This window comes from Phyllobates terribilis, unplaced genomic scaffold (genome assembly GCF_046119375.1).
Source record: "Phyllobates terribilis strain yellow unplaced genomic scaffold, ASM4611937v1 Scaffold_39__1_contigs__length_11870865, whole genome shotgun sequence".
Classification (NCBI taxonomy): Eukaryota; Metazoa; Chordata; class Amphibia; order Anura; family Dendrobatidae; genus Phyllobates; species Phyllobates terribilis.
In genome coordinates, this window is record NW_027362799.1 from 10,206,486 (window position 1) to 10,215,081 (window position 8,596).

Sequence of the window (8,596 nt, forward strand, 5' to 3'; positions counted from 1 at the left end):
GTGATGAGCGAGCATGCTTGTTACTCGAGATTTACGAGCATGGTCAAGCGTTTTCCGAGTATTTTCAGCGTGCTCGGGTGTTATGTTTGACTCACTCCGTGCACATGATTTGCAACTGTTTGATAGCTTTAATTCATGTGAGGAATGCCTGTTTCTTAGGCATTCCTCACATGTATTAAAGCTGTCAAACAATCGCAAATCATGCGCACAGAGAGACTTAAACATAACACCCGAGCACGCTGAAAATACTCGGCGAGCACTCGAGCATGCTCGATGAAAGGGTTAACAGAACATACTCGCTCATCACTAGTCATCAGAAATAATACTATTAACTTGCAGATATCCGGTTAATCTGCAAGTTTAACCGCACCCCCGGCCCTGACTGACATTGGCTCTGCATTGCGGCTGATTGTCAGTCAATGCTGGGGCGCTATTACAGCCGCTGCGGTCTATACTCGGAGCAGGTGACTTGGCCAGCACCACCCTCACCCCCATGACTGAAACTGAACGCTGGTGGGGAGAATACAGTTAATTTTCTCCCTGCTGCATTCGGCTACGCGCAGGCGCCGTGCAGCATGATAACGCTGTTGACATGCAGCTTAATGAATGGTGATTGTAAATGAAGCTGTTGTAGTTCTGAATGTAATGATAATGCGACTGCTGAAAAGTCATCTGTACAGAACAGGAAATCCAGTATTATGCTCAGCGATGTGTGAAAATTACAATATTTCAGTTTTTTCTTTTAAATATTGTAATATGGAAAATGGAAAGAAAATCTTTTTTCGATATCAATAATGATTTATTGTATTCCTATAATAATAATGATCTAGAAGTTGACTTCTACAATTAAGTCCTGGTTGAAATCTTTTAATTAATTGGAAATTTCAAATTCCTTCTGTTTTATGAAAATGTTATTTCCAGTCCTCTCCTTGTATTAGACCTGTTAAAAGGGTTGTTAGGATGATACATAAAAGTGATAAAGCAATACCTCCCCCCCACCCCCCTGTGTTGGCATGCAGCTGGCACATGCCTGAGTCAGGTAGAGGATCATTTCAGAAGGAGTGGGCTTGTGTAAAGTGCGGGATCCTTTCTTACCATGTTGCATTTAGTTTACCTGTGGCTTGATGTTCACCAAGCTGTCCATGTAACCTCGAAGCGTTATTAGCATTTTTTGGAAAGTGGTGAGAAAAGCTTTTTAGCCTAACTTAATTCTCTTCAAAAAAACATAATATATATATATATATACACATAATATTATCTGTGTTAAATTACCAGACTTGTAAAGACTTGATTGCAAGAGTCAAGAGTATTTATTTATTGAAACCTCTTTATTTTTCCATCAACAGTTCGTGTAATCTAAAAGAAGAAAAGCCAATAAAAACAATGCCGGCCTTCCACATTTTATATAAGAATTTTATCACAGGCTGTGATTCTTAGTTCACGACCGGCTGCCCTACTGTAAGTGGGAATATAGAATGTTATATATGTGTGTGTGTGTGTGTGTGTGTGTGTGTTTTATACTGTTTGTAGTAACTATTTCTAATATATATTTGTACATACGTATATGTTTGTGTGTGTGTATATATCTTCACTGATTCACTCATAAAGAAAATCTTGATTGGCTCTGTTCTGCACTGTATCCTGCAACCTACCTGATTGGCAGATCTCTCCTGTGTGTACATAGGGAGAGTCCTCTCAATTCCCTGGTGCATCACTGTGATAAGCTGGCTGAGAGAGTCACTGGCATTCGTGCTGCCAGGCTCTGATTCGTGCTGCCCATGATTTACTCAGCACAAATTAGTTGACAGGTTCCCTTTAATGATTCCCATGCAGTCTACATACTTTATACAGCAACTACTATGTTCATCCACTGTTATTTAATGAGGTGTTGTCAAGTTCTTAAATTGCTTTAATTACTTTTTAATGACAGCATGAAAATAATCAAGTTTGTCTTTGCCTTGTTTTTCCTATCTGCTGTCATTCTGCTATTAGAGATTTTATCTTTTATAGCGTACCAGTAAAATCTGCTTGTGTCAAGAAACCCATTGCCAAAACTTTATCTTACGACTATTTTTTTTTTAAATCAAACGTTTTTTATTCATTTTTATAGGGCTCGGGGTATAGACATTACTGGGCAGGCTGGGAGCCTTCCCCAGTGATGTCCATACCCCCAGCCCTACTCAGTGATATTTATGCCCCCCAGCGTTATCTATGACCCCAGCTCACCCCATTGATGTATATGCCTCCCAGCACTCCTCAGTGATGTCTATGCCCCCAGGGATGTCTGTGCCCCCTAGCCCTCCACATTGATGTATATGCACACCAGCTGTCCCTACTGATGTATATGCTTCTCAGCCCTCCCCAGTGATTTTAATGAAGAGGAGATTCTAATGTAATACAGCACTTTGTTTTGCAACTTTCAGAGTCTCTCTCTACTCCCTTGTAGCTTTTTATTTTTGTAAATCACTTTCTCAACTAACCTATTAATTTATTTTCTATAGACCATGCACAGTCCTGTGTGGATGATGGGAATGTGATACACTTTATTAAAAATCACATTCTTAATTTTTCTCAGTCATGTAGTAACAGTTATTCAAACCTCACGTGATGTAAAGGCAATTTTATTTAGTTGACATGATCAAATGGTATATACCGTATATACGCAAGTCTAAGCTGACTTTTTCAGAACATTTTTTATGTTGAAAAAGCCCCCATCGGCTTATACGTTATATACTCAGGTATAGTATATACGTTCCGATGGTGGTGGGGAGGTTGCGGCAGCAGAAGAGCACTGCACAGGCAGTAGCCGCTGCTGCAGCTACCACGTGTGCCCGCTGCTAAAAGAAAATTAATACTCACTCTTCTCCATGCTCATGTGAGTGGAGAGGAGTGAATATTAATTTTCTTTAATAGCGCGCACTGTCAGCAGCGCCGCAGCTTCTGCTGCGGCTCAGCTATCCTCTGTGCCCACTATTAGAGAGAATGAATATTCACTCCTCTCCACTCCCATGGGCACACACAGGATTGTGGCTGACAGTGTGCGCTGTTAAAGAAAGTGGATATTCACTCCTCTCCACGCCCATAGTCCTGGTGTGAAGAGGAGTGAATATCCCCACAGCTCACATTGGCATCTGAGGGCGCATGGCAGTGACATCATGCGATGCTCAAGTGCTGAGATGAACTAGTGGCAGAACAGGATACAGCGCTGGAGCAGAGGGGAGGAAGGAAGGTGAGTAAAAGTGTTTATTTTTTTCTTGTGTGCGGTGATGGGGGGGGGCATGTATACCAGGATAGGGGGCCATGCATACCACGATTGGGGATGAGGGTTGCCATACATAGCAGGATTGGTGATAAGGTGACCATGCATACCCGGATTGGGGATGAGGGGACCATTCATACCAGAATTGGGTATGAGGGGACCATGCTTACCAGGATTGGTGATGACGGGAGCCATGCATACCAGGATTAGATGAGAGGGCCATATATACCAGGATTGGGGGACCATGCATATGAGGATTGGGGATGAGGGGGCCATACCTACCAGGATTGGGGATGAGGGACTCATGCATACCAGGATTAGGGTGAGGAACCCATGCATTCCAGGATTAGGGATGAGGGACCCACGCATACCAGGATTGGGGATGAGGGGCCCACGCATGCCAGGATTGGGGATGAGGGGCCCATGCATGCCAGGATTGGGGATGAGGGGCCCATGCATACCAGGATTGGGGATGAGGGACCCATGCATACAAGGATTGGGGATGAGGGGCAATGCTTGCCAGGAAGGGGAAATTTACCAGTAGTTGCTGCATTTCCCACCCCTGGCTTATACTCGAGTCAATACTTTTTCCTATTTTTTGTGGTAAAATTAGGTGCCTCGGCTTTTATTCGGGTTGGCTTCTACTCTCGTATAATGTAAAAAACATTTAAAAAGACCAAAACGATAATAAGACAAAAACTGACCTAGTCTCTGTAGGACTTGGGTCCAGCCAACTGCCCTGAAACCTCAAACAATGTATAACATGATTGGTGTATAACATGTTTAATAATTATACAAAAAAGATGATTACATACAGATTAGTCAGGGCTCATATACTTGATAAATTTAATGTACTCAAGAATATAGAAAGTGCATAACATTCATATCAAGTGCAATGGGAAGCAAATATGCTTTACGTATACACAGCAGCAAATATGTGAATAAAATCCTATATCAATCCGCAGCATTACTAATGTTAATCTGCAGTTTTGGTATTCAGCACTTATGAGGAGTTTTTAGTACAGAGTAGATTAGCATGAGCTCACTATAAAAGAGTAATACAATACCAGCACCACCAATTAAAAGTGGGTCCATTTAGAGGGGTTGTGCGACCATAAAGAATACAGTAAACCAACCAGAAAAGGTGGAAATAGTTTTGTAATTCATAGTGATTCAAAATTATGCTTCATTCAAAAGTTACCAAGCTTTTATTTTTTGAATGCTGCTCTCTGGTGCCCCCTCATGTTATTCCATTACGTCCTGGTAGTGGGTGATCAGCTGGTTGAATTTGCGCAGTTCCTGTCATAAGAGCTCCCCACCCGCAGCGTGCACAATGTATTCTCTGTCACAAGGCTCAGATTCAGACCCTCCCCCTGCACTCACATCTGATTTCCTGGTGATTCACCCTCTCCCCCTGCACTCACAGCTCATCTCCAGGTGATTCACCCTCTCCCCCTGCACTCACATCTGGTTTCCTGGTGATTCACCCTCTCCCCCTGCACTCACAGCTCATCTCCAGGTGATTCACCCCACCCCCTGCACTCACATCTGATTTCCTGGTGATTCACCCTCTCCCCCTGCACTCACAGCTCATCTCCAGGTGATTCACCCTCTCCCCCTGCACTCACATCTGGTTTCCTGATGATTCACTCTCTCCCCTGCACTCACAACTGATCTCCGGGTGATTCACCCCACCCCCTGCACTCACATCTGGTTTCCTGGTGATTCACCCTCTCCCCCTGCACTCACAACTGATCTCCAGGTGATTCACCCCACCCCCTGCACTCACATCTGGTTTCCTGGTGATTCACCCTCTCCCCCTGCACTCACAACTGATCTCCAGGTGATTCACCCTCTCCCCCTGCACTCACAGATGATCTCCGGGTGATTCACCCCACCCCCTGCACTCACAGCTGTTCTGCAGATGAGACACCTCCTCCCCCTGCACTCACAACTGATCTCCACGTGATTCACCCCACCCCCTGCACTCACAGCTGTTCTGCAGATGAGACACCCTCTCCCCCTGCATTCACAGCTGATCTCCACGTGATTCACCCCACCCCCTGCACTCACAGCTGTTCTCCAGATGAGACACCCTCTCCCCCTGCACTCACAACTGATCTCCAGGTGATTCACCCATCTCCCTGCACTCACAGCTGATCTCCAGGTGATTCACCCCTCCCCCTGCACTCACAGCTGATCTCCAGATGAGACACCCCCTCCCCCTGCACTCACAGCTGTTCTCCGGGTGAGACACCCCCTCCCTCTGCACTCATAGCTGATCTCTGGGTGAGACACCCCCTCCCCCTGCACTCACAGCTGAAATCTGGATGAGACACCTCCTCCCCCTGCACTCACAGCTGAAATCTGGATGAGACACCTCCTCCCCCTGCGCTGACTGCTGATCTCCAGGTGAGACACCCCCTCCCCCTGCACTCACAGCTGATCTCCGGGTGAGACACCCCCTCCCTCTGCACTCACAGCTGATCTCCAGGTGAGACACCCCCTCCCCCTGCACTCACAGCTGATCTCCAGGTGAGATACCCCCTCCCCCTGCACTCACAGCTGATCTCCGGGTGAGACACCCCCTCCCTCTGCACTCACAGCTGATCTCCAGGTGAGATACCCCCTCCCCCTGCACTCACAGCTGAAATCTGGATGAGACACCTCCTCCCCCTGCACTCACAGCTGAAATCTGGATGAGACACCTCCTCCCCCTGCGCTGACTGCTGATCTCCGGGTGAGATCATCTAGTTCACAGACTTGTAAGCAGCATAGCAGAGACTCTTCCTGTGCTTAGTCTGTGAATCAGATGATCTCACGCAGAGATCAGCTGTGAATGCAGGTGGAGGTAGTGAATCACCTGGAGATCAGCTGTCAGTGCAGGGGGAGGGGGTGTCTCACCCTGAGATCAGCTGTGAGTGCAGGAGGAGGGGGTATCTCACCTGGAGATCAGCTGTGAGTGCAGGGGGAGGGGGTGTCTCACCTGGAGATCAGCTGTGAGTGCAGGAGGAGAGGGTATCTCACCTGGAGATCAGCTGTGAGTGCAGAGGGAGGGGGTATCTCACCTGGAGATCAGCTGTGAGTGCAGGAGGAGGGTGTGTCTCACCTGGAGATCAGCTGTGAGTGCAGGAGGAGAGGGTATCTCACCTGGAGATCAGCTGTGAGTGCAGGGGGAGGAGGTGTCTCACCTGGAGATCAGCTGTGAGTGCAGGAGGTGGGTGTGTCTCACCTGGAGATCAGCTGTGAGTGCAGGGGGAGGGGGTGTCTCACCTGGAGATCAGCTGTGAGTGCAGGGGGAGGGGGTGTCTCACCCTGAGATCAGCTGTGAGTGCAGGAGGAGGGGGTATCTCACCTGGAGATCAGCTGTGAGTGCAGGGGGAGGAGGTATCTCACCTGGAGATCAGCTGTGAGTGCAGGAGGAGGGGGTGTCTCACCTGGAGATCAGCTGTGAGTGCAGGGGGAGAGGGTGTCTCACCCGGAGATCAGCTGTGAGTGCAGGGGGAGAGGGTGTCTCACCCGGAGATCAGCTGTGAGGGCAGGGGGAGGGGGTGTCTCACCCGGAGATCAGCTGTGAGTGCAGGGGGAGGAGGTATCTCACCTGGAGATCAACTGTGAACGCCTGGGGAGTGGGTATCTCACCCGGAGATCAGCTGTGAGCTCAGGTGGAGGGGGTTTCTCACCCGGAGATCAGCTGTGAGTGCAGGGGGAGGGGGTATCTCACCTGGAGATCAGCTGTGAGTGCAGGGGGAGGAGGTGTCTCACCTGGAGATCAGCTGTGAGTGCAGGGGGAGGAGGTGTCTCACCTGGAGATCAGCTGTGAGTGCAGGAGGAGAGGGTATCTCACCTGGAGATCAGCTGTGAGTGCAGAGGGAGGGGGTATCTCACCTGGAGATCAGCTGTGAGTGCAGGAGGAGGGTGTGTCTCACCTGGAGATCAGCTGTGAGTGCAGGAGGAGAGGGTATCTCACCTGGAGATCAGCTGTGAGTGCAGGGGGAGGAGGTGTCTCACCTGGAGATCAGCTGTGAGTGCAGGAGGTGGGTGTGTCTCACCTGGAGATCAGCTGTGAGTGCAGGGGGAGGGGGTGTCTCACCTGGAGATCAGCTGTGAGTGCAGGGGGGGGTGTCTCACCCTGAGATCAGCTGTGAGTGCAGGAGGAGGGGGTATCTCACCTGGAGATCAGCTGTGAGTGCAGGGGGAGGAGGTATCTCACCTGGAGATCAGCTGTGAGTGCAGGAGGAGGGTGTGTCTCACCTGGAGATCAGCTGTGAGTGCAGGGGGAGGGGGTGTCTCACCCGGAGATCAGCTGTGAGGGCAGGGGGAGGGGGTGTCTCACCCGGAGATCAGCTGTGAGGCAGGGGGAGGGAGTGTCTCACCCGGAGATCAGCTGTGAGTGCAGGGGGAGGAGGTATCTCACCTGGAGATCAACTGTGAACGCCTGGGGAGTGGGTATCTCACCCGGAGATCAGCTGTGAGCTCAGGTGGAGGGGGTTTCTCACCCGGAGATCAGCTGTGAGTGCAGGGGGAGGGGGTATCTCACCCGGAGATCAGCTGTGAGTGCAGGGGGAGGGGGTATCTCACCCGGAGATCAGCTGTGAGCGCAGGAGGAGGGTGTATCTCACCTGGAGATCAGCTGTGAGCGCAGGTGGAGGGGGTATCTCACCTGGAGATCAGCTGTGAGTGCAGGGGGAGGGGGTATCTCACCCGGAGATCAGCTGTGAGTGCAGGGGGAGGGGGTATCTCACCCGGAGATCAGCTGTGAGCGCAGGAGGAGGGGGTATCTCACCTGGAGATCAGCTGTGAGTGCAGGGGGAGGGGGTGTCTCACCTGGAGATCAGCTGTGAGGGCAGGGGGAGGGGGTGTCTCACCTGGAGATCAGCTGTGAGGGCAGGAGGAGGGGGTATCTCACCCGGAGATCAGCTGTGAGTGCAGGGGGAGGGGGTATCTCACCTGGAGATCAGCTGTGAGTGCAGGAAGAGGGGGTATCTCACCTGGAGATCAGCTGTGATTGCAGGGGGAGGGGGTGTCTCACCTGGAGATCAGCTGTGAGTGCAGGGGGAGGAGGTATCTCACCTGGAGATCAGCTGTGAGCGCAGGTGGAGGGGGTATCTCACCTGGAGATCAGCTGTGAGGGCAGGAGGAGGGGGTATCTCACCTGGAGATCAGCTGTGAGTGCAGGGGGAGGAGGTGTCTCACCTGGAGATCAGCTGTGAGTGCAGGGGGAGGAGGTATCTCACCTGGAGATCAGCTGTGAGTGCAGGGGGAGGAGGTGTCTCACCTGGAGATCAGCTGTGAGTGCAGGGGGAGGAGGTATCTCACCTGGAGATCAGCTGTGAG